This window comes from Lasioglossum baleicum, chromosome 8 (assembly GCF_051020765.1).
Source record: "Lasioglossum baleicum chromosome 8, iyLasBale1, whole genome shotgun sequence".
Classification (NCBI taxonomy): domain Eukaryota; kingdom Metazoa; phylum Arthropoda; class Insecta; order Hymenoptera; family Halictidae; genus Lasioglossum; species Lasioglossum baleicum.
The window spans coordinates 9113800-9140695 of NC_134936.1; the positions used below are offsets into that span (position 1 = coordinate 9113800).

The 26896-nt window shown below is 35.9% G+C and overlaps 1 protein-coding gene across 4 annotated transcripts in view; it reads left to right on the forward strand.

Annotated features, from left to right (window-relative positions):
- Positions 1-26896, forward strand: part of Pgant9 (polypeptide N-acetylgalactosaminyltransferase 9) — a 498492-nt gene that overhangs the window by 178252 nt on the left and 293344 nt on the right. For 3 of the 4 annotated variants that reach the window (XM_076428489.1, XM_076428492.1, XM_076428490.1), the window contains one exon: positions 11648-11716. The exons of the other annotated variant lie outside the window; for it this stretch is intronic. The gene's annotated coding sequence lies outside the window, so the exon portion shown is untranslated. The remainder of the gene's footprint in view (positions 1-11647; positions 11717-26896) is intronic. 4 annotated transcript variants of the gene reach the window in all.

The window sequence follows — 26896 nt, forward strand, 5'->3', positions numbered from 1 at the left end:
AGCGAATAAAGTTTTCTGCGAACGCAAACATTATCGGAACACTCTTTCATTCGAATATAAACTGAATCACGGGCGGCGATCAAAAAACCGTTTCGCAGTAATCTATCGCGAATAAATAAGATTTCACGCCATCCATGTTGATTTTTATCGCGGCAAAAAAATGTTCGATCTATGATGGCACCGTCCCCGATGAATCCGCTGGAAACCTGATCCGCCACTATACCGTTTGAAATTAACTATCACCCCCACGTATGGTGACGGTGTGTGGACCCCGACGATTTTCGTGTACAATATCACGGTGCGTGAGCTTGCAGAAATTCGTTGCGAATTCATGCGTCGCGGACATTTCGCTTTCATTATATCGTAGGCGTGTTCGATTGTAATTGACGGACCGCGGGCATAAAGGGACACTGTTCGACGCGAGCTCCATTTACGGTTAATGGAACAAGAATTATCGGGACTGAATTTCAAAGGACAGATAACCCCGCGTGTACTGATAGCGCCAGAGCACGTGGCCACCGTGGAGTCTCCGAAATAAATGAACTGTATTAATCAAGAAGTACTGTCGTATTATACCATTATGAGATATTAGGCAGAGCTGGGTAAAATAGTGTTTGAAATAGTAAATAATCCTATATATTTCTCGGGTAAACTTTACTTTACCGTTTGATACTGAAATCGGCCCCCAGTGGGATTTTAATCGAACTTGGACCATTGAAATCTGCATTTTTTCGATTTTTTTCGTATTTTTCATTTTTTACGAGCAGAGCTTGCAGCAGAAAAATCTGAAAATGATACCTACTATGTGGCTTGGTGTCCGAAATGTGTCAGATTTTTTTCAGAATTTTTAATTGTCAATAAATAGGGAAAATGGGCCAAAAACTGGTTTTTTGATTTTTCTCGATAACTACCCTTACAGATGAGATAGGGGGCTGAAACTTGGCAGAGACGGGTTTTTTTTGGTAGGCTATCGAATGGTCCAAGTCCGATTAAAATCCCGCTGGAGGCCGATTTCACTATCAAACCCGGCTATAGCCTTTGTGCCTTTCTCCTATAAATTATGATGTAGTTGGTATGTAATTCAGTAGATTTGTGTCTGGGACGACTGCAGATCGAAGTTTCGATCCTGTAGGATCAATAGTTCAGGAGTTATGCTCGCTTAAAGTTGAGCAATCTGCAGTGTTTTTGATAGTAAAGGGCCCGCCATATTGGTTTGTAGTGACGATCGCGAGCCGCTCACCGAGCAGAACCGCTAGATGGCAGCACGGGCACACAGTAATATCGTTAACATAGAGAAAATATCTCAGAAAATGTTGGAGAAGAAATTATCATGGAAAATATTCACAAAAATCTAACCCAGACCAGTTAAAACGCAACATCGTGGTCATGTCATCCAAAATTCAGACAACAATCGCAATACCCGCTCTATGTTATCAGCATTAACGCGTGCACGTGCTGCCATCTAGCGGTTTTGCTCGGTAAGCGGCGCCCTTACCTGTCAAAAGCACTAAAAATGCACAACTTCAAGCAAGCATAACTCCTGAACCATTGATCCTACAGGATCGAAACTTCGACCTGCAACCGCCTCGGGTACAAATCTACCGAATTACATACCAAATACATCATAATTTATAGGAAAAAGGCACAAATTTTGAGTCCGGTAAAGTAAAGAGCAGCCCCTATTACTTTTAGTGTGCGTACAACTTTGGAAATAAAATATTTTATTCGATGTAACAAGTTTTTAAAATAGTATTTCATTTTTTTGAAGAATGTCAAAGACATTTGGATTTCATCTCGAAATTTTTTTATTTTGAATATTTTGCTGAAAATAATGGTTCGTATTCAATTGCATTGAATAATCGAAAACAAGATCCAATTTTCTATTTTTATTCAGATGTTTATTATATTGCATTATATTATATTTTAGTGTATTTTTTGTGTAGTACAAAGCCGTTCTTTGAGGTCCTGCTTTCAGGTTTTATTTGAATGTCATTTATATTATATTGTCAAATGCATTATGTATACTATTCAGGTGTGATACACATTTCTACAGTTCAATAACAACAATATCCGCTGGAATTCACCCGAAATGTGAAGTGGTTAGCCATTATTTTGACAGAAAAGCAATTTGAGGAATGACTCTTTACACTACATTTCGCGATAATTCACTATGAATGGACATAACATACTGTAACGTACACATGTAATTACAAGCATGGATAGTTACAATTAATTATTATGTTGCATGCTCACTGTAAACGCGGCGTTGCTCAAATACAGATGTTTGCATCAAGCATAATATAACCCCATAATAACAATCATTAATTTCGAATTAATCACTTACATATTGCAATGGTAATAAAATATAGATCAGTCAAGTGAATTCAGTAAGGAAATATATTTCAATATCCAACTTAATAATTTAAATAAATAATTTAAACAATTTGGCCAAGCATCACAATGCTATCGTCAATGTATTATTTTTCCAGTCATATATCTCAACAATCACATTGGATGATGTTCAAATTACATTTAAAGGAAAATTAGGTGTCTAAATAAAAACAGTAAGACTTTAAAAATCAACTTAGTATCTCCAAATGATTTGTAAGTAGACTGCGGATCTTTATGCAAAATAAAAAAATGTTTACATTGATTGCAAGACACAGGAGCCAAATAAAAATGTCAATCTTTAATTAATTATCTTATTAAGATGGAACTACAGTATTTTATCCATAAATGTCCCAGAACTATTCCCACTACTGCGGGGTGTAACCTTTTGAGGGGCCATGAAACTCGAGAGGCCTCTATCCTGCACGGACAGTGATCGCATACCGACATTATTTTTGTATGAATGCGTTTACCGCGCCGAGAGTTCAAAAGAAAGCCGAATGTAGAAAAGGACAGCATGACAGTGGAGTGGGAAGGCACTGGACAGTGATCGCGTACCCAATAGCGGACAGTAAACGCGACATTACTGTACACTGGTGGCGTTAAATCTTTTAAATATGCTCACTGTTTCAAATTGTACGAACCCCCTTTTGTCATAAATGCATAAAATCCGAAGTCTATTTATAATAAACTAACATAGTTGCCAGGTGAGGGGAGATAGTAAGAATTGAGGGGAAAATGTTATCCCCTCTCGGACGAATCGCGTCACGTGACCGTCCGAGTAGAGTGGGGACACAAATCTTGATCTGGCGAATCTGCTTTGACGTTTCGTGAGCAACAACCTAATATTTTATTCCGCAATTATCGAAGTGATAAACATGTTGAATGAATTTCTTTATGCACGCACATATTGTAAGAAAAATCTGACAGAGTCACACCATATGTTTGTACAGTGAAAAGTCGCACGCGAATGAATTGCAAACTTTTCACGAAGCAGTGAAATATTATTCCGTAACACAGTTACAGTGTTTTCTTTGCTAATTAAAGTGCAGAGACATTTACGTTTCCATTTACATTGTGCGAGCGTACCGTAACATGGCCGCCATTATTTTTCATTTACTGTTACCCGATGCTAATTTTCCGTGTTGTTGTTAAACGTCGTTTCGTAACAGGCAGCAACGCAATACTTAATAATCAGATTATTAGGACGAGCGATTATTGGGGCTGTTCCGCGCGATAATGACACCGGTCGCGTTTTAAACGGGGAATAACGAGGACCATTATTTCTTTGCATTAGTTATGATACAACCGATCGCCGGGATCGAATCGCGTTACAGGCTCGTTAGCCGACGATTTAGCAAAATTCAGCGGATTTACCGGCGGGTTTACTAGGGATGGCGATCGCAATCCCGCTTTCTCGAACCCGATGAAACTCTGTTTCACACGCGCGGATATTTGTATTTCCGATCCGGCGAATTTCCATGCGATCTCACGCGTTAAATATGAATTTGATTCGTGCAATTGGAATCATTACGGTTCGTTACAAGAATCATAAACGATTGCGCCTGATCCGCAGGAATTTTTCCCATCGAGTATTCCGCATTCGTGGGCTTGAATATTTCGAGCACGGTATTATTCCAACGCATTACCTTCCCTTATGATCCCGCTCGTAATTATGGTCGTTATCTCTGATTTTGTAGGGAGTACCACGGATCCAAGCAAATAGTTCTACAGTAAAACCTTGATCTACGAAAAACGAATATCCACAAACGAATATCTCCAGTATAAACTGTAAATATGTCGCGTAATCCGATACGAGGTCGGGTTTGTCGGTGTAAACCACTACTAATCCAATTACGAAACTTGTTTATTTTTCATTATTTTTTCATGAGACTTTTACCAACTTATTTGTAGCATTTCTCTGATTAAAGTGATGAATCATATCCCACGAGTTTCGTTCGCTTGTAATTACAACTACGAAAATAATTTCTAACTTGCCTAGGTGAAAAATCACCGAATTAACGGGGTGTAATGAAGATATATTTTCACATTAACACTGTGACCTCTTGAAGTTTTTAATAGTTCATAACTTTTTAATATGTTCCTGTTCATTTCTCATTCCCATATATTTTTCACTGTTAAAGTAAGTTGAAATTATTAAACCACGATTTATCATCAATGAACGATTTAAATATTTACAGTTTGTCTCCTAGGCTTAATCTTCAGCCACGATTTTTCTTTCTCAATGTTTCTGAAAGCACATGTACAGTCGGGGACAAAAATAAGTGGACAGGTAGTGGAAATAGGTAAAAATGAAGTTTAGTCGAATTAACATGACTGTTATAAACTTAAGTTTTATTTATTATATATCCTTATAGTGTATAGATTATTTAACGAATAATTGAAGTTCATATTTACATCTTTGTGTAAACACGCCGTGTCATAACGAAAATGTCAGCCATTTATCAGGAGACAAAAATCAGTGGACACTTGGTTATAATGTTATTGTAAGGTAAGAAATGTATACAAATACTAGGCACAGGTCACGCTTACATGTAGTGATGTCCATCAATCTTATTAGTACCAATTCAGGCTTCGTGCAAATAAGAACATTCATACAATAATTAAAGAATGCAAGAAACGAAAGAAATTTCATATCAAATTCGCCATTTAATTATATCGGACTGCTGTAAGAAATTAAGTTACCGCGTAATAGCTCGGAAATACAACGTATCTAAAAGTGCAGTAGAAAAATTTATAAAAAGTATCTAGTGCATAAGACCGTGAAAAATTTGAGAGGTCGTGGATGCAAACGCTGTACCACCATACAAGAAGACCGTCGAATTTTTCGTAGAAGTCGAAAAGATCCAACGATTGCAGCAAGAAGTATCATTGAAATAGTGGAATTAAATGTTTCAACAAAAACAATAAAACGAAGACTGCGCGAAGCTGGTTTAAGATGCTGCAACGCTGGACGTAAGCCACATATTAATAAAAAAAATATGAGAAAACGTTTAGCGTTTGCAGAAGAATATGTGAATATGCCACTAGTATTCTGGAAAAATATAATTTGGAGCGACGAAAGTAAATTTGAGTTGCGACAATTGAAAAAGAAACACAAAGTCTGGAGAAAACAGCATGAAACGTATAAAAGACCATTTATTACACCCACAGTTAAATTTGGCGGTGGATCATTAATGGTGTGGGGGTGCTTCTCGCAAAACGGAATTGGTACGTTAGTACAAATTGACGGCATTATGAATGCAGATAAGTATATTAATATACTGAATGAAAATTTAGAAGAAGCAGTGGTAAAAATGGGTTGCGACGACGAATTTGTCTTTCAACAAGACAATGACCCTAAGCACACTGCTAAGAAAACTACAAAATTTTTTAACGATTCCAATATTAAATTGCTTGAATGGCCGGCCCAGAGAGTCCTGATTTGAATCCTATCGAGAACTTATGGAGTTTACTGGACGCAAAAGTTCCATTGGATCAGCGAAATAATAAGGTCGATTTTTTCAGGAGGTTACTGTCTGAATATGAAAAAATTAGTAACGATTATATTGAAAAGTTAATACAAAGTATTCCTCGACGTCTGGAAGCAGTAATACATGCAAAAGGTGGCAATACCAAGTACTAATTTTGTTATGTGTTTCATTTATTACGAATTTCATTGAGTGTCCACTCATTTTTGTCTCCTGATAAATAGCTGACATTTTCGTTATGGCACGGCGTGTTTACACAAAGATGTAAATATGAACTTCAATTATTCGTTAAATAATCTATGCACTATTAGGATATATAATAAATAAAACTTAAGATTATAACAGTCATGTTAATTCGACTAAACTTCATTTTTACCTATTTCCACTTATCTTTGTCCCCGACTGTACTTAAAAATGTGAAAGGATTTGGTAAAATTTGTTGAATTATGTATTGTACGAATTACAATATAGATTGCAATGGGAAATATATTAATGGGAGTGACTGTATGTATGACCTAGCATTTCTTTCATCGAACCTAATAAATCTCGAATGCACAGAACAAGCTCCAAAATACAGAGAGGCGAAGTGTATCCAACTGATACAAAATCAATCGAACCTCGTCGGCTTTATTTACTTTTAATTTCCTCGGATCGACCTCCACTTTTCCCGAGGTTGCCCGAAGAGTCGGATTCCGAGGTCAGAGGCGTACAGCTCTCCAAGAAGGTCGCGATCTAGATCTTGACTTGTGCGAAACCAGTTTGCGAGGTCGTCGAGCTGCTTGTTGCAACACCATCTTCCAGGCTACTGACCCCCCCCCCCCGTGTGTTTGAGTTCGGTTCGCCAAGCGCGCAGCGCAATTTCACGGATTAACTGCGTCCGTATTAATCTGTCCCCAATCGAACTTTTTCTCCCGTGTTCCCCGGCTTTTTTCGCGAATTCGATACGTTGATCAAGGATAGCAATCATTGCAATCGAACGGCTAGTTAAGCGGCGAACGTTCGAACGGCCATGAATGATAGAACCAACGGAATTAGCTTCGTTTTCGACGAAATCTCCTCACAGAGGCAACACTTTCCATGATTAATTCATAAATCGCTATAAACACAGCAATTTAGGTAATGTGTAATTTTGTCGAAAATATTATGTCTGTTAATGGGCTCGTTTGTTGGGTAATGTGAGTAACATGTACAGTGAAATTTAAGTGATTAAATTGAGAAATTATTTTTTTGAGATATGTTTCTTTTTGTAGAGAATATGTAATGTTTATATTGTTTTATTCAAGTTATACATCCGAAGGACATTATCTGAAGGACAAAGTTGAATGGTAAAATATTTAATTGTTATTTCTCCGAAACGGATAGACTTTTTAAAAAATTATTTTTTTGAATAATGCATTGTCATCCAGTTCTGAGCTATGTTTAAAATTTCAAGCCTCTAGCTCATCGGGAAGTTAGTTAAAAATCAATTGCAAAATTTGCCACCGAACAAGCAGACAAACAAACACACAAACAAGAAAGCGAGCTAATAAAAACGCGGTAAAATGGGGCTCATACGATACCAAAAAATTTTTATTTTTATGCAATATTTTTTAGAGATATAAAGGTCACCTTCATTTTTTTTTCTAAATGGAATGTCCTATTTTTTATACCACAGATCGATAGAGTATCAAATTCTCAAGTATAAAAGTGTTGAACCTCATACAGTCAGTGGACACCCTTAAAAATCGCATAACTTTTTAGAAATTGGTCCAAAGGACTTGAATTCTTTTAAGATGTTAGACCGGCTACTTCGCTAGAGAATAAGTAAACAAAAATTTATTACGATTGCAATTGGTAGGAATTATACAAAATTTTAAAAATGATGTTTTGTCAACTTTTTTATCTGGGCCTGTGTAACGATAATTTAAAAAATGCGTTTTATAGATTTCGGTAACTTATATGCATACTGAAAATTTCATCGAAATCGGTCTATGTACATTGCAATGAGCTACAAACGTTTAAAGATGACCACGTAAGGGCGAAATGAAAATCTGCGACTTTCACCCTTAAGCTCTCATCTTTAAACGTATGTAGCTCAATATTGCAATGTTGACCGATTTCGATGAAATTTTCAATATGCATATAAGTTATCGAAATCTGTAAAACGTATTTTTTAAATTATCGTTATAGGCCCAGATAAAAAAGTTGACAAAACATCATTTTTTAATATTTTGTATAATTCCTACCAATTGCAATCGTAATAAATTTTTGTTTACTTATTCTCTAGCGAACTAGCCGGTCTAACATCTTAAAAAAATTCAAGTCCTTTGGACCAATTTCTAAAAAGTTATGCGATTTTTAAGGATGTCCACTTATTATTACCGCTGACTATGTCCTAAACCTAATAGTTAACGAGATATTTTCCAAAGAAGAAAGAAAATTGTTTCGATAATATCTCGTTAACTATTAGGTTTAGGACATATGAAGGTCAACACTATTATACTCAGAAATGATACTCTATTGATCTATGGTATAATAAAGATAGGACATTCCATTTAAAAAACTTAATTTGACTTTGAAATCCCCCCCTCACCACCATTCTAGTCCTAAAAAAAATTAGACTATGTGATTGTACCCTTCATACAACAATTTTTGTGAACAAATTTTTTTCGTAACTTCAGTGCGTCACAAGATATTTCCGTAATTAGATAAACGAAACACCCTGTATAATATAACTGTGTATCTGTAATTGTAAAATTATCTTTGTTATTTAATTGAAAGTTTCAAGGAAAACGTAAAGGAACAACTATGTTTCATTAAAAGTTCCACGTATTCATATTAAAAGACCTTTTACAGGAAAAGTAAATGAACTTTCACGTTATTTCATTAAAAGTTTCATATAATTCAAATTAAAAAATTGCACGGGGAAAAAGCAAACGGACGTTATTTCATTAAAAGTTTCGCTTATTCAAAGATTTTATATTTTATCCAAAAAGAAGTATATAAACTTCCATACTATCTCATTAAAAATTCCGTTTATTTACACTCGTGTTTCTAATAAAAACATTAAAGTAATATAATTAGCGAACTACAGCAATATCAGATCAATGCAAATTCCTTCGTTTAAAAATTTATTCTACGATAAGTTGAATCTATTGTTCATCACACGGAACTGATCAATTTTTCTCGAGCTATAATTTGCGTGAAAGGAACATGCTGTGGCAGATAATGTGCACTCGTGCAGTGAGACAATTATACACGAGATAAAATCTCCTAAATGAATGATGAAGGAGAATTTAGAGGTATTATTAAGCATTACATATTAATGAACATTTCGGGTTGACGTATTTTAATTTTTAATTAATTTATTTCTGGTTGATCGTTATATTCAATTATACGCTTCTTTAATAAGAATGGATTAAATTATACTTCTTGACAGAGGTCATGTATAAAATAATTATAGAATATTGGATAAGGTCTTTCATTCATGTAACTAACCCATTTATACAAATTTACTTTATGTGTATCAAGATTTTTTGCAAGTTCAATATTTCAATATCCATTTTTTTATCACTCAAAATTCCACTGAATTACATTTAATAAAATTCAATCAAATACACATTTTTACAAACTCGATATTCTCTGGTATCCGGAAAATCGTTTATATTTATATTGCAGAGTTATTATATTACAAAAATTCCACTGGATTAAAATCCAATGAAATAAAAATTTTTAGAAACTCGATATTTTCCTTTATCTAGAAAATCATGTATACCTATTACAGGATTATTATATGTATTGCAAAATTCCAGCAAAATCCAATAAAATACAAATTTTTAGAGAAACTCGATATTCTCCTTTATCTACCAAATCGTTTATATTTATTACAGATTTATTAAATTTATTGCTAAATTCCACTGGATTAAATCTAGTATAAAATCCAATGAAATCCAAATTTTATTCAATATTCTCCTTTTTCTAGCAAATCGTTTATATTTACTACAGAGTTATTATATTTATTGTAAAATTCCACTCTGGATTAAATCTAATAAAATACAAATTTTTAGAAACTCGATATTCTTCTTTATCTAGAAAATCGTGTATACTTATTACAGGATTATAATATTTATTGAAAAATTCCACAGAATAGAATTTAGCAAAATCCAATAAAATACAAATTTTTGGAGAAACTCGATATTCTCCTTTATCTAGCAAATCGTGTATATTTATTACAGAATTACTATATTTATTGCAAAATTGCACAGTATTAAATTTAGCAAAATCCAATAAAATACCAATTTTTAGAGAAACTCGATATTCTCCTTTATCTAGCAAATCGTCTATACTTATTACAGGATTATTATATTTATTGCAAAATTCCACGGAATTGAATTTAGCAAAATCCAATAAAATACAAATTTTTGGAGAAACTCGATATTCTCCTTTATCTAGCAAATCGTGTATATTTATTACAGAATTACTATATTTATTGCAAAATTGCACAGTATTAAATTTAGCAAAATCCAATAAAATACCAATTTTTAGAGAAACTCGATATTCTCCTTTATCTAGAAAATCGTTTATACTTATTACAGGATTATTATATTTATTGCAAAATTCCACGGAATTGAATTTAGCAAAATCCAATAAAATACAAATTTTTGGAGAAACTCGATATTCTCCTTTATCTAGCAAATCGTGTATATTTATTACAGAATTACTATATTTATTGCAAAATTGCACAGTATTAAATTTAGCAAAATCCAATAAAATACCAATTTTTAGAAAAACTCGATATTCTCCTTTATCTAGCAAATCGTCTATACTTATTACAGGATTATTATATTTATTGCAAAATTCCACGGAATTGAATTTAGCAAAATCCAATAAAATACAAATTTTTAGAGAAATTCGGTATTCTTCTTTATCTAGCAAATCGTGTATATTTATTACAGAATTACTATATTTATTGCAAAATTGCACAGTATTAAATTTAGCAAAATCCAATAAAATACGAATTTTTAGAGAAACTCGATATTCTCTTCTCCAGCAGATCTCTTTTAGATAAGAACGTAGAATTCCTGTTCGAAGTAATTGCTATTTGAAAACGAGAACTCGCGTCCACTCTACTTGCACATAACCAAACAATCGCATTCTTATGCAGTCGGCGGGGTCATTTACCTAACGTTTCCATTTCAAGGACAGCTGCAATTGCATACTGTCCATTTTCTGAGTTTCCACGGACTCACGTGGTAACGGTCTAATAACGTGCAACCGGAAGACTGTCAATACCGGCGAGACAGTCATTCAAGTCGATAGAAGTCGTTCAGCAGCGGCACCGTGCATTACTCAATCTAACGGTGCCCGACGGTGTACGTTTAAGACACGTCATTCATGTGCCTCGTAATTGAGCTAGATTCATGCAATCGGTTCAGACAGACAGTTGCGATCCAAAAGGTTACCAGAAATTCATTTCTGATGCGATGAAAATGCACGCGACGCCGGTACATATTGTGTAAAACGTTCGACGCTAATTACTATTACGCTGCGTGGCCGAATCGTTTAGGGTTCTTGGAGCCCGAAAAGGTTAGAATAGATAGGTTAGAATAGATTTTTAATTTTATCTGTGAACACACTACCTATAATTGAAAGCATATCTTAATTTAATAGTGTTCCTATTACTTAGAACTTCTATTATTTATCTATGTACATTTCCATACATTTTCATTATATTTCTTCTAAATACAAAATATTCTCATTAAGGGTAAATTATTTTATTCATGCTACAGGAAGAACCACTGGAACCTTTTGCAAGTAGGATTAATTCTCGACCCGTAATATCCAGCATTATCACAACGGTGAGTTTTTTCGTTACATTACTTTAATCATGAACGCAGTAGCTCCTAATTCCATTTCGTCTATCACATCCTTTGCAACCATTTTCCCATACAATTATAATGTAACTTTTTTACGATTCTGCAGCAACCATATTAAACATATTAAAGTAAAATGATATAATACTCGTGAAGTTTTGCATCATTGCATCAGGTTTGCCCTTATCATCAAAGGCATACTGCGATAAATTCGATTTTCCTAACCTACTAGTCTTACGAAGGTCGTAAGGATCTACTTACGAGGACTCTGAGTCCTATTAGTACTTCCCAAGTTTCCATTTTATAAATTGAGAATTTGATCTTCCTCGGATTTTCTCGGATCTCTAATTTGGCAATCAACGTGTCAAATTCTTTTACAATATTTTTTTAATTTAAATTTTAGCTATTTTATTCGAGAAAGTCGCCATTACTAATAGCAATGGTTACTTAATAACGAAGTTCTCAGGAAGTTACACTATAATCTAGTTAATTTTAGCATTAATGAATTGATATTCAGTGGGACTAATTTTATAACGTAATTTTTAAATAGTTCCATAGACCACTCACTATCCTTATGTTTATCTTTCCCACTCTGGTTTAAAGCATTGACAAGTAATAAAATAATAATACTTAAAGTGATTTAAAATCGAAAATATTATTTATTAGTAGACTGCGGATTTAATGCATTTATGACAAAAATGGCTACGTACAGTAAGGAGCATAACTGATTCCACACACTTTAAGTCGGAACAACTTTTTTATGAATGGACGAAACGATTTCAATTTCTCTGTGAGGCTAGAAGAATTAGTTTAGTAAATGATGTGTAAAAAATGTTTTGAAAAAACGCATTGGGACGGAATTGTGAAAAACAATACTAAAAATTGATTTTTACAACTTTTTTAGCTGGGCCAATAACGAAAATGCAAAATGTCTAGTCTCAACTGGTATAAATTATATACGCTCTGAAAATTTCATTGAAATTAGTTAATTGGTTTGCGAATTATAAATTATTATAATCTTGAGGGACAAACAGTAAATTATTTTTCTTTAATGACATACAGTGACTCCCGCTAATATTCGGACACTCTTAAAAACACCGTAACTTTTCAAATATTGGACTATTGGATTTGAACTTTTTTTGGAAAGCTAGAGCAATTAGTTTACTACAGGATGTGAAAAGAAATTTTTTCAAAAATTGCATTTGACCGGAATTGTAGAGGAAATACTAAATCTTTTTGAAAAATATGTTTTGTAGATCTGTGTGGGTTATATGCATTGTGAAAGTTTCATCGAAATCGGTTGATGCGGGGAAAATTGCAGTCATTGAAAGATGTAAGAATTCGTAGATTTACTGCTGTTATAGGCCGAAAATCGTGAAAATCTGCAATTTTTACCATCTTTAAACGCTTGTAGCTCATTGCAACGTCGACCGATTTTGACGAAATTTTCAGGATATGTTTAATCGAAACAGATCTACAAAACGTATTTTTAAAATTTTCAATATAGGCCCCCATAAAAAGTTGTAAAATGGATCTTTTAGTATTTTCTCTACAATTCCGACCAATTGCAATTTCCGAAAAAATTTCTTTTCACATCCTGCAGTGAACTAAGTGCTCTAGCTTCCTAAAAAAGTTTGAATCGTATAGTCCAATATTAAAAAGATTATCGCGTTTTTTAGAGCGTCCGAATATTAATGGGAGTCACTGTATCTACGACGCCAAAGTCTCTGTCATTCGTTGAAAACGAATGTCCTGATACTAAGAATTTATGGTCCATCAAACAATTGACAAATTGACTCGGGCAACTTTCAAAATAAAAATTTGTATCATTCTATTAACCAGCTAATTTCCTTTTCACAAAATCTTTGTGATTTTAAATATATTAGTTACAATTTGCTTCAGAATGAAAAGATAACGTAGAAATGTAAATATTGAAATTGCTAGCTGGATTTTTCTCGAAAATGGACTTAGGCCACTTTCGAAATAAACGGCTCGTATGTTACCACTAATTTCCGGCGCATCTGCTAGAATTGCCAATAACAGCCTCGTCATCCTAAACCTGATAAGATCTTTCCTACATCCTGCTATAAACGTAGGATGCAAAGTTAAGGGCGATGCTGCACGATAGCTGTCAGGAGTTGATGCGGGTCATTCCGTACGTATAACAGTACGAACCTCTAGTATGAACCCCCGAGGCGAAGTCCGTCAGTCAATTCTCTAAACTCGCAGCAGTTCACGGGGATCGTTGAAACCCGGTGTTAATCGAACATGCTTTGCGATGCGAGAGAGAGAGAGAGGGAATGAGAGGGAGACAGAGAGGAGGTCGCTAGTGCCTCGGAATGAAGCATAGAGTCGTGCGGGCGCGATTGAAATCAGTCATAAGGTCGTGCCGGTAGAGTGCAGTTCGCACGATCGTCGGCAATTCGAGCACCGTTAAGTCCTGTAAGTCTATTTCACGTGGCCCCGCAATGTCTCTTCGGGATACCTGCACATACCGCATGATCGCTCTGGCCCGACGTAACACGTCCCCGTGTTTGTGCCGAGAGTTCGATGCCCGACACCCGGCGTCGTTCGTTCCCTCCTCTCCCACTTAATCGTGTATTTAACCCCCACCCCTCACCCTTCCCTCCCTCCCCGTGCCCTTGATCTTTCCTTCCTCCATTTCTCCGTTCCTTCTTCGATACTCGAACACGATGTCTCGATCTATGGGAAAGAAGTGTGGACTCGTGCAAAAATTTATTTATACCGTCTTGTGGTTAATTATCTTTTTTAGGGAACACCTGCCAACGTATTCGCGACATTTTTCCGATTAAATTGATACCAAACATGGTACGATTTGCATCGTATTCGATGGAACCTCGGTTATCCGAACCGAAGGTATCGGAGTCCTTCGGGTGTAAGGAGTTTAATCTAAAGCGATGAATATAGAACGCGATTTATTGTATACAAATCTTTATGTTCTCGTTTGTTATTATTAGACTGCGGATTTTGCTGTAAATGCATAAATATCCGCCATCTGGTTATTATCTTGAACAGTTCCGATAGTCGAGGTTCCACTATGTCGTGGATTAAACGAGCTAATAGGGCTCCAATTGCGTCATGTTCGGAGCCATTTCAATCAGGAACTTGTCACGAAGATGTCACAGTCCAAGTTTCACAAAAGAAATAATTAAATACCAAAGATTTTCTGTCACTGAATTAATATTTCTCAGCTGTTCTAAGTAGTACAGTTACACAAGGGAATACAATTGAATTAGATTATGCTGCAACGATTCTAAAATTTTAATCACCCTGTACCCACCACGACCATAGTTCCACTCGAAAATACAGCCAGCTGCGCCCATCAACAGGATCCTCCTCTCAGAGCTTTTACTCTTTGCTCTGCTTCTCCATTTATCTTTCTCCGTTTTCGTCCACCCGGATCATCCTCGATCCTCCTCCCCGTCCTTGATCGTGAGGAGCGGGCCGTGAGATTGAGAGCGGCACTTTTTAACGACCTCCACGTACGAAACTCGTGACAACGAAGAGAAAGGGCCAACGTCCCAGTCTTCCAGGACACTCGATAATGGGATGATCCTCCAGAGACACAGGATCCAGCGCCACAACACTACCTAAAATGGCTTCTAATCGCATTCCAGCTTGTCGATTGCACGCCACGCTTTCAAGCTTCGACTTGTTGGTTTCTTGAGACACTATCGATAACACAATTTCTGAGATTTATGTAGCTTGCCAAGTCTTAGGCAAGTTTCTAGCCGCTACAGCTTCCTTCAAACTGTTCCTCTGGATCAGCCTGTATCGATCGTTCGGATATCGGAGCTCCAGGTCATCGTAAGTTCGCGCAGTTTACCCAAAAAGTTTTAATTGAGGCGGGAATTTGATAACTAGGGTTACGGTCGACTCTACTGTTCCTTTTGTGCGGCAGCTGCTCCGAGAACTGTTTCAGCTAGAACTCAATGTGATTGATGAACTTTGGTAAAAAAGATTTAGTTTCTAGTACAAACATAATTTTTTCCGGTTTTGACTACCTTTGGAGGTACAGTAAAGTCGCGTTTACTGTTAAACAGCCTGTGTTCTGCACGGACAGTGATCGCATACCGACATTATCTTTTTATGACTGCGTCTACCGCGCCGAGAGTTCAAAAGAAAGCCGAACGTAGTGGAGAACAACATGAAACACGGATCGCGTGGTCGAAGCGTATCGGTGTGAACCACTACTAATAGCACTAATCGAATGTACAAAAACTTCTTTATTTTTCATGATTTTTTTTATAGGACTTCCACCATCTTATTTCTGGCATTTTTCTGATTAAAAGAACACCAAACATGACATAATTTCAACTGTATTTAGTGTTTCAAAGGACAGCGAACACGCGGACCTTTGAACTGGGCCGACGACGGCGACTGTCCGCGTCTCTTCCTTTCCCATACATTATCCTTCCTTGCGCCCGAAACTTCCATCGTCGATTAAACCGCTAAATACAGTTGGAATTATATCGTGTTTGGTGTTGTTTTAGTCAGAACAATACCAGGAATAAGTTGGTAAAAGTCCCATAAAAAAATAATGAAAATGAAGAAGTTCTGTACCTCGTTCGTAACGAGGTTTGATCATCTGGAATTTAGAATGTATGAACTGCACTCAACACGTAGAATGGTTTTTTATCTTTATAATCATGCTTTTGTAACTTCAATTTCAATACGAACTTTGATCGAGTCTTTTACGTTCAATATTTATTACAATATATTACGTTCAATATTCATTGCACATATTTATGCATTTAAAGTTCGTTGTTATATCATGTTTTTAGCGAGTTTCATTCAAGCAGCTTTGCAATTTCATTCAATGACATAATTCACTAAAAACTTCATTGAAACACCTCGTGCAAGAATTTTCGAGTCTTTAACCATTCGTGTATGAAATTGCAATGTTTTTATCAAAAATTCCTTTTAATAATGCCAGAATGCGAACGATTTAAAAATATCCACATGGAAATATTTTATCGAAAAATTATTTATTAAAATCTGTCGTGTATGTACAAGGCATCCATAATAAATTAAATTGCAACGGAAATGAATAACACACTTCCATGAAAAATTAATTCAAATAACTTCGTGTATTAATCCTGGATGACGTTATCATTTTATATACTTCAAAACGTTTAAAAACTCATTCATTAAAAAAATATTGACTGCTTCAAAAATCATCGCAGACATAATGCGAGACATCCATTAGTAATAAATCAACATTAACCCTACCGAGCACTGAGAGCGATTAAAATGTTTTATCTGATAAAAATGCCAAGGCTCTATTTATTTAGATTTTGTGCAATTTTTGTTGCAATACGTGCTTGGATAAATAAGTTTATCGAATTAATTTCATCGTTTCAATAATTATAAAATTAAAAATCTAAGACCGGTTATTTGACCGTCAGTTTTGGGTTTAGTGTTAATTCACTTGCAGGAAACTCCAAAATAACCAAAATTAAATTTGTCGAAACGTGGCGTAACAAAATTCTCCTTTTAAAATACGGATTACAGTAAGCGTTATATCATGCTGGAACGGTCCTCTGTTTCCATTCACTCACTGCAATTGCCCGTGCTTCCCCGGAGCATATCAATTCCGCGGGTGCCGTTCGGTAAGGGTGCAATATTTTTAAACAAATTACCAGGAGACGGTCTCCGGGCAGAATTTCTCCGGTCTTCCCTAATTAGAGTCGCAGAGATTCCCTCGGCAAGAATTTGTTAATTGAAGTTGCACGGGCCTTGTCTTTCGCGGAGCTCGAGTCGAATTAGGTTTGCGGGGGTGGTCGTTTGTGATGAAGGGTGCAAAGGCGCGCCGCTTATTAGGAGGCACCATCTGGTGCCACTTATTGTACCGTGATTCGTCCCGGGATATTGCGACTGAATGTAGAATTTAAATGCGACTACCGTTCCAAAGGCGTTTTACGCCAACACGCCAAACTGTTCTCCTTTTTGCCGCCCCCTCTACCCCCCTCGCTGAATTTTCATTAAACAATTATTTCAAACGCGACCCTGGAAATATCAGACCTTTCGAGTCTAGACAGATACTGTGGTATAGCATGTTTTACAAGTCCGAATTACTCGCCATCTTCCAAACCAGCGTCGCGAATTAGGCGAGATTATTGTTGATGTTATAGCAAGGTTAACGGTGTAACCTTGACTACAAGTAGAACAGTTTAAGCGATTATAAATCTACCGAGTCTGAAACGGTTTATAGACTCCTGGCTGAATTCATTCCCTTTTTAAGGGTATATTTTAGGAGTGTGGACAGAGTTTCCACAATTAAATAATGGTGAGTTTAATTAGACTTTATTAAAATTTTCTTTTCGTCATACGTGTGGGAATGAGTAAAATCTTATATTTTTATTCGTTTGATATTATTCATGCATGATTTTATCGCAATTTTCATAGGTATAGTTCTTTATAAAATATAATGTATCCTTTTTAAAGTATGAACAAAATTTCACAGAGGAATGATGTAGGTTTCTTTGATTGTATTGTCCTTTGTATTATGAGATGTTAGTCTGTAAAATTATAATATAATGAATGCGGTAAAACACGATGGACAAATATCACATTATATTAGAGTATTGAGATTAAGTAATTATTTAATAAATAATATATTGAAGTTGTCATTATTCGTCTTATAGGAGTAGCATTTATTTAAATCTTTTAATCGTCCTCGTAACTTTGTAGGACTTTCTAACAACCAAGAAATTAATAGCAATATAAAAATTAATGATTACATATCATGAAAGTGTGATAGCTTATGCAGAACTGCAACTTTATACATCTATTAATACGATTAACAGATTAAACTAAGTGAAACATAAAATTATTCATCCCACTACATGATTTATGCGAACAGATTCAATAATTACAGTGGCCGAAATAATGATAGATTCACTTCAATTTGTTGCCATAATGTTGTGTTTAATGCAAAATTTTTTATTTTACTTATAATTATTTATTCATTCTAATTTAATAACAAAATACACAGAACCTATCATTATTTCGGCCACTGTAATTCTGCGGAACGAGAATAAAGATAAAATTAATGCTGAATGCTATTTAAATATTAATCTTATGAAGTCGACACCACTCAATTTTTGAGTGCAATTATTAAATGCGTCATTACCAAGACGAAAAAGTCATTGACTTCTTTCGTCATTCGCCAGTCTCTCTACTGGATGGAAAACATCCACGTAAATTATAATGATCGTTAAACTTGACAACTTGATGCAGTCACGTCCACCGGAATTGCTGCACGCAACTTTATGTAACACGTTATATTTTTACTGCGGTGTAATATCGGTGCTTCCGAGCAATTCCAATTTACAGTTACACACTTACAGCTCCTGGATCGTGCAACGATCAGTCGAATGGCCCCCGGTAGATCCGAAAGGATCGCGAGCGTTATGCGAATATCGCAGGAGGTCGACCGTGTTGTAGAAGACTGTTAGTCGCGATGCAATCCGCATCTGTCTGGTATAGAATTTCAGGCTAGACATGAAATCGTTCCCGGAAAATCTCGACCGTGAGGAATAAATATTTCAATCTCGTCTCGTGACTTTAGCTATCGAGTAATAAACTCGTCGGCTGTATTGACGGCGATTTGCGCTGAAAGGATTGTGTAACGTTATTCGACGCCTGTACAGACTCGATCGAGCGTGGGTGTTGTAGTGATTGTACTTAGCCAGAATGCCGACGACATTCTTTATGCCTGCGCGAAATTCTTTGTCAATGTTATATGCAAATTGTGGATTTTTATGCGCAATAAAAATTGTCTAGATCGGTTGGAGGCAGGGACTAAAAATAACAGCTATAAGGAAAAAAGTTCGAAGAATAAAATGATTAAAAAATATCGTATTTTATACTTTTTGATTACAAATAACAGTTATTAGTGTCCAAAAAATTGGAACCTCCTCGATAACTGTTATGGATGAAGAAAAACTGTCTCGATTTCTCAAAGCAGTTATCGATGAGAGAAATTTATTTCGATCGCTCATAACAGTTATCGATGAGAGAAGTTTATTTCGGTCGCAGATAACAGTTATGGATGAGAGAACTTCATTTCGATCGCTCATAACAGTCATCGATGAGACAAAGTTATTTCGATCGCTCATAACAGTTATAGATGATCGAATTCCTTTTCACTCGATCATAATAATTATTGATGAGAAAATTAATTTTAGTTGCTTATTTAATTATTCAGTTGGCTACTCTTTCAAGACGAATCAACAGACTATAAGAACAACATAAAATCTGTTTGTTTGTCACATTATTTGTAACCAATACGATTTTAGTCGATGAAATGCTTGTTACTCTATGACTTTTTTTCTTTTTGGTTATAACAGTTATTGTCCCTGGTTGTAAGACGTACATATGATAATGCATTTTCTCTTTTAACATGTTGACTGCCACACGAACGTTATGCGTATATTTAAATTTGTTATTCATTTAATAACGTAGGTCTCTCACCTTACTCTATCATCTAATTAATTTTTAATAAATCAATATTCAGTGGGACTAATTTTATAACATCATTTTTAAATAGTTCCATAGATCACTCACATTGAAATCAAAAACACTATTTACCTCATTGCCTTTCAATTAAATCATCCATAGATCAGTAATTGCATTACCAGTATTTAAAATTAAATTGCTTTTCAAGCATGCATTAACTAGTTATTTGTTTTTAAAAGATTGTAGAGCTAATTCATGTATGCAATCCTGCACAAATCAAAAATACTATTACCTTATTGTCTTTCAATTAAATCAATGAATCAATGATCACATTTTCAGTATTTGAAATTAAATTACTTTTTAAACAAACATTAATTAGTTATTTGTTTTTGGAAGACTGAGGGGCTACTGTGACTAGCTACCGGACAAACCAATTCATCTATGCAATCCCGCACAATATCACTGCTATGAAATACAAACGAAGATGATCGATAGAAATAAATTGCCATTCCCGGCCAAACAGAAAAGATTCCTTCACAGATACCTCTATCGATCATCGGTTTTTTTTTAAAACTCGGACACAGTTTCCATTTGAATCATTCACATTTCAATAGAATCAACGACTGGAATCGTAGGATGATCGATCGAATGTTAGTTTAGTTGATAGCAAGGGTGGCCTATCAGGTAGCTAGGGATGGGACTGAGACTTGTTTGATACGTTTTGTAGTGATACTTGCATATCAATCTACCGAGCGGCGTGTTCCCAAACAATTTGGAACACGTTGCAACGAATCACTGGACTGTTGATTTTCTCCATTTACAGGACACATGCCTGTCCTCCAAACATCACTGTTGTGATGTTGTCAGCAATTAGTAGACAGCGAATTTTTCATCATTTATATTTTAGTGTTATATTTCTGCATTAACTAATAGATCATGTTCTGTTCGAAACCATTCATTGCTTTTTTCAAATCATCAAAATTTACTAGTAAAACGGCTTCGAATTTCCGTAATGAACAATTGCTTACAAAACAATGACTATGATCCATAACATTGACCATGAAGCGAGCCTCAGGGGCGCATTATCTAAAATGGATGCTGGTTTAGAGGACTCGTCAATTATTGTCATATTTGGAGGTTTGTGATTCATTAATCATTATAAACTCGAAAGTTTTGGCATTAGTAGAACATCAACCTGTTAAAAATGTGAAAAATCATCGATATATTGGGTTGGCTAGAAAGTGATTTCGGTATTTTTAGGTGAAATAAAAGCTAATTTTGTTATTCAAGCAATGAACTTTAATGAATAAAATATTTTCTATTTTGTTCGATGATCTTTTACCAACTTTCTGGTAGGTTTACAAAACTCTGAATGGTAATTGAACATTTACTAATGACGAAGGAATTCGGAAGCTACCAGAAAGATGGCAAAAGATCATCGAACAAAATGGAAAATATTTTATTCATTAGAATTCATTGCTTGAATAAAAAACTGAGGTTTTCATTTCATCTTAAAATACCGTAATTACTTTCTTGCCAACCCAATAATATTCAGAACTTGTCAAAATCATTAAAGAAAAGAATTTGAATTTAATTCCTGTCTCTAGCAATTCTCGCAAATATTTCTATTGTGCATAAAAATCCACAGAAATGTCCTGAGAAAAGTATTTAATTTCTTAACCCTTTACTCTGCTCAGGATATAATAATTATTTTAAATAATTTTAAATAACTAACAAACAACGAATTAAATGAACATCAATATTGCAATGTTAACAAAAGTAGCTGCTTACAACATTAACAAACATAAAGCGAATAACAGCGAACGATAAAGAAATACGCGCGCATTCCAACAAACTAAACAGGAACAAAAGAGAAATTACACCGCCACCCATTTTGTTTACTGGCGAAGTGGGCAACTCGTAAACTAGGTAACCACTTGTGCCACGTGTTGACAGAAGAGTTTCAGTCGCCGAGTTACGAGGCAGCATCACGCAGAAAAGCTAAGATCGTATTAACGCGCGACGTCCCACCCTAAAATTACCGCGCAAAAACGCTGGGTGCGCAAATATTTATCCGACCCACGGTATCGCACGCGCCTAACATTGTTCCGGTAAGTTATCCGCCTTTCACAATCGCGAATTACCTAGGCAGTGTCCCACGCCGTCAGCAACGCGTGGGCGTGCAACAAAGAACTCTGTCATAACCGAGGTAGCGTTAAAAGTATGTAGCATTTGGACAATAACAGTATCGTTCACTTAAAGGGCCTGGGACGAAGTGGGTCAAAAACATTCGTCAGCCAATTTTCGCTTAGAAATTGCTCGTTCGATAATCTATCAAGAAAGAACCCCTCCTACCAAGTTTCAGCCCTGTACCTCACCTGTAAGCAGAGTTGGGCAAAAATATTATCCAAATAAAAATCTCGAATAAAGTGGGTTAAGTGGGTTTTAAACCCACTTTGTTCGAAATTTTTATTTAAATAAAATTTTTGCTTAACTCTGCCTGTAAGGGTAGTTACGGGGAAAAGCGAGAGAATCCACTGTTTGCCCCATTTTCCCCCATTTAGTGCATCTAAAAATTCTAAGAAAGCTCTGACACATTTACTGTATATTGAACTACATATTTGAGAATTCTTTCCGATTTTCCAGTGGCAAACGCTGGTCGCGAAAAATGAAAAACCCGAAAACTTCAGATTTGATATACCTATTGAAGTTTAAGAGCGTCTCCTCTGGAATTTAATTCGACAATAAGGCATTGTCATAATCTGCGATTTTGTAAAAATATTGCTGTTATTTTTCGACTTCGAGGAATCGACTCGAGTTGGATAAAGCAAGAGAATTAATATATTAAAGGAAAGCGAGATAGATGCATTCGACGGTCGACACTTGAAGAAGAACAAAACATTTCAAGTTCAATCATTTTTGTATTACCCTTTTAAATGTGGTATCAATGGATCGTTGAGATTCTTCCGATTAAAATGAGTCCAAACACGACGTAAATCGGTCTACTTCCTTACACATAGCAATCGTACCTTCCCCTTCTACCACGCTATTCCCCCACGCTTCCGCCACGGCCCGGTCACGTGACGTGTTCTGTCGTGTCTACAGAACTACTCCGATCTATGTCGTGTTTGGACTCATTTTAATCAGAAAAGTCTCGATGATCCATTGGTACTAATTTTAAATCTTTACGTCCGCGGCAGCTCTTTGAAGTCACCCATCCTGATCTACTGAAATGAGTTTTCGTTGGGCTAACCTAAGTGGAAGGCGAATAGTGGGGATGCGTGGTGGACATTTAAGTGTAACATATTTATCAAATTTAAGCGAGCACTACGTAGGCGCGAAGACGGCGAAACTGGTGGCCGACGCGACAGAACCGAGAGCAGTGAGAGTCGAACGGCGTCCAGGCGAACTTTATTAAACTGTTACGGAGCAAAACTCGTTAAATACCCATGAGCGAACTATTACATATCCAGAAGCTGCGGTCTGACCGTCTAATTTCATCCGACAGACAGCATGTTTGCGTGACGCCGCTGGCATCTTCACGCTCCACATGTCGAAGGCACGCCACGGGAATTCGCGGACCGCGCGCGGATCTCTGCGTACGCTCGAGAAATCGATACCCGGCATTCCGGCTTAATAACACGGCCGGTCCTTGTCAGGCGCGTAGTTAACGCCGGCTCATGCTATCATTCGGTCGGTACCCTGTCGCTTTTCATCGATTTCTTCCTCCCCCCCCCTCTCTCCCAGTTAATTGACTGATTCGCTTTCCGACCGGTTTCTCCTAAGAAAACGTCAGACGCCTGTAGCCGTGCGACTGATTTAGCAATCTTACAAGGAAACCCCGATGGCTGGGACACGCAGATTTTCATGAAGCTTCGCGCAAGTGTTCATTACGCCCTAAGGTCTTTTACTTTAAGCGACAAGTCAACCCTTTTATCCGAACCAGCCATTCCACGTAAATGCTCGTGAATCGCGAACGACACAAGATATCAAGAAGTGGCTGAAGTAAAAGTTATATCTTTATGCTTGTAAATGAATGAGAAACAAATGTTGAAAATGATTTTGTACTTGATCAGTCCATGCTGATTATAAAAACGTAAGATCAGCGATATGGTGACAACACGGCACTCAAAGCGTTGAAGAATAGAATGACGAAGTTTGAGCATGACAGAAGATACCAAGAAATGGTTGAAGTAAAACCTACATCGTGTCCGAGGACATAAATCCCTAAGAAAAATTTTATGAGAAGAAAATGTTGTATTTGACCAATCCATGTTCATTATAAAAGCACAAAATCCGCAATATGATAACAAGAGGCCAAATAATTCCCATTTCTGGTACACGAAGACGAAGTTTGAGTACGACAGAAGACACCAAGAATTGGTTGAAGTAAAACTTACATCGTGTCCGAGGACATAAATCCCTAAGAAAAATTTTATGAGAAGAAAATGTTGTATTTGACCAATCCATGTTCATTATAAAAGCACAAAATCCGCAATACGATAACAAGAGGCCAAATAATTCCCTCTTCTGGTACACGAAGACGAAGTTTGAGCACGACAGAAGACACCAAGAAATGGTTGAAGTAAAACTTACATCGTGTCTGAGCACATAAATCACAGAGAAAATTTATTGTGAGAAGAAAATGTTGAAAATGATTTTGTATTTAACCAGTCCATGCTCATCATAACTGCATAACATCCGCAATATGGTAACAAGTGACCAAATAATTCCCTCTTCTGGTACACGAAGACGAAGTTTGAGCACGACAGAAGACACCAAGAAATGGTTGAAGTAAAAGTTACATTGTGTTTTTGGGCTCATAAATATCTAAGAAAAATTTTATGAGAAGAAAATGTTGTATTTGACCAATCCATATTCATTATAAAAGCACAAAATCTGCAATACGATAACAAGAGGCCAAATAATTCCCTCTTCTGGTACACGAAGACGAAGTTTGAGTACGACAGAAGACACCAAGAATTGGTTGAAGTAAAACTTACATCGTCTCCGAGGACATAAATCCCTAAGAAAAATTTTATGAGAAGAAAATGTTGTATTTGACCAATCCATGTTCATTATAAAAGCACAAAATCCGCAATACGATAACAAGAGGCCAAATAATTCCCTCTTCTGGTACACGAAGACGAAGTTTGAATACGACAGAAGACACCAAGAATTGGTTGAAGTAAAACTTACATCGTGTCTGAGCACATAAATCACAGAGAAAATTTATTGTGAGAAGAAAATGTTGAAAATGATTTTGTATTTAACCAGTCCATGCTCATCATAACTGCATAACATCCGCAATATGGTAACAAGTGACCAAATAATTCCCTCTTCTGGTACACGAAGACGAAGTTTGAGCACGACAGAAGACACCAAGAAATGGTTGAAGTAAAAGTTACATTGTGTTTTTGGGCTCATAAATATCTAAGAAAAATTTTATGAGAAGAAAATGTTGTATTTGACCAATCCATATTCATTATAAAAGCACAAAATCTGCAATACGATAACAAGAGGCCAAATAATTCCCTCTTCTGGTACACGAAGACGAAGTTTGAGTACGACAGAAGACACCAAGAATTGGTTGAAGTAAAACTTACATCGTCTCCGAGGACATAAATCCCTAAGAAAAATTTTATGAGAAGAAAATGTTGTATTTGACCAATCCATGTTCATTATAAAAGCACAAAATCCGCAATACGATAACAAGAGGCCAAATAATTCCCTCTTCTGGTACACGAAGACGAAGTTTGAATACGACAGAAGACACCAAGAATTGGTTGAAGTAAAACTTACATCGTGTCTGAGCACATAAATCACTGAGAAAATTTATTGTGAGAAGAAAATGTTGAAAATGATTTTGTATTTAACCAGTCCATGCTCATCATAACTGCATAACATCCGCAATATGGTAACAAGTGACCAAATAATTCCCTCTTCTGGTACACGAAGACGAAGTTTGAGCACGACAGAAGACACCAAGAAATGGTTGAAGTAAAAGTTACATTGTGTTTTTGGGCTCATAAATATCTAAGAAAAATTTTATGAGAAGAAAATGTTGTATTTGACCAATCCATATTCATTATAAAAGCACAAAATCTGCAATACGATAACAAGAGGCCAAATAATACCCTCTTCTGGTACACGAAGACGAAGTTTGAACACGACAGAAGACACCAAGAATTGGTTGAAGTAAAAGTTACATTGTGTCTTTGAGACCAAAAATATCTAAGAAAAATGTTATGAGAAGAAAATGTTGTATTTGACCGATCCATGTTCATTATAAAAGCACAAAATCCGCAATACGATAACAAGAGGCCAAATAATTCCCTCTTCTGGTACACGAAGACGAAGTGTGGGCACGACAGAAGACACCAAGAATTGGTTGAAATAAAAGTTACATTGTGTCTTTGAGTCCATAAATATCTAAGAAAAATGTTATGAGAAGAAAATGTTGTATTTGACCAATCCATGTTCATTATAAAAGCACAAAATCTGCAATACGATAACAAGAGGCCAAATAATTCCCTCTTCTGGTACACGAAGACGAAGTTTGAGTACGACAGAAGACACCAAGAATTGGTTGAAGTAAAACTTACATCGTCTCCGAGGACATAAATCCCTAAGAAAAATTTTATGAGAAGAAAATGTTGTATTTGACCAATCCATGTTCAT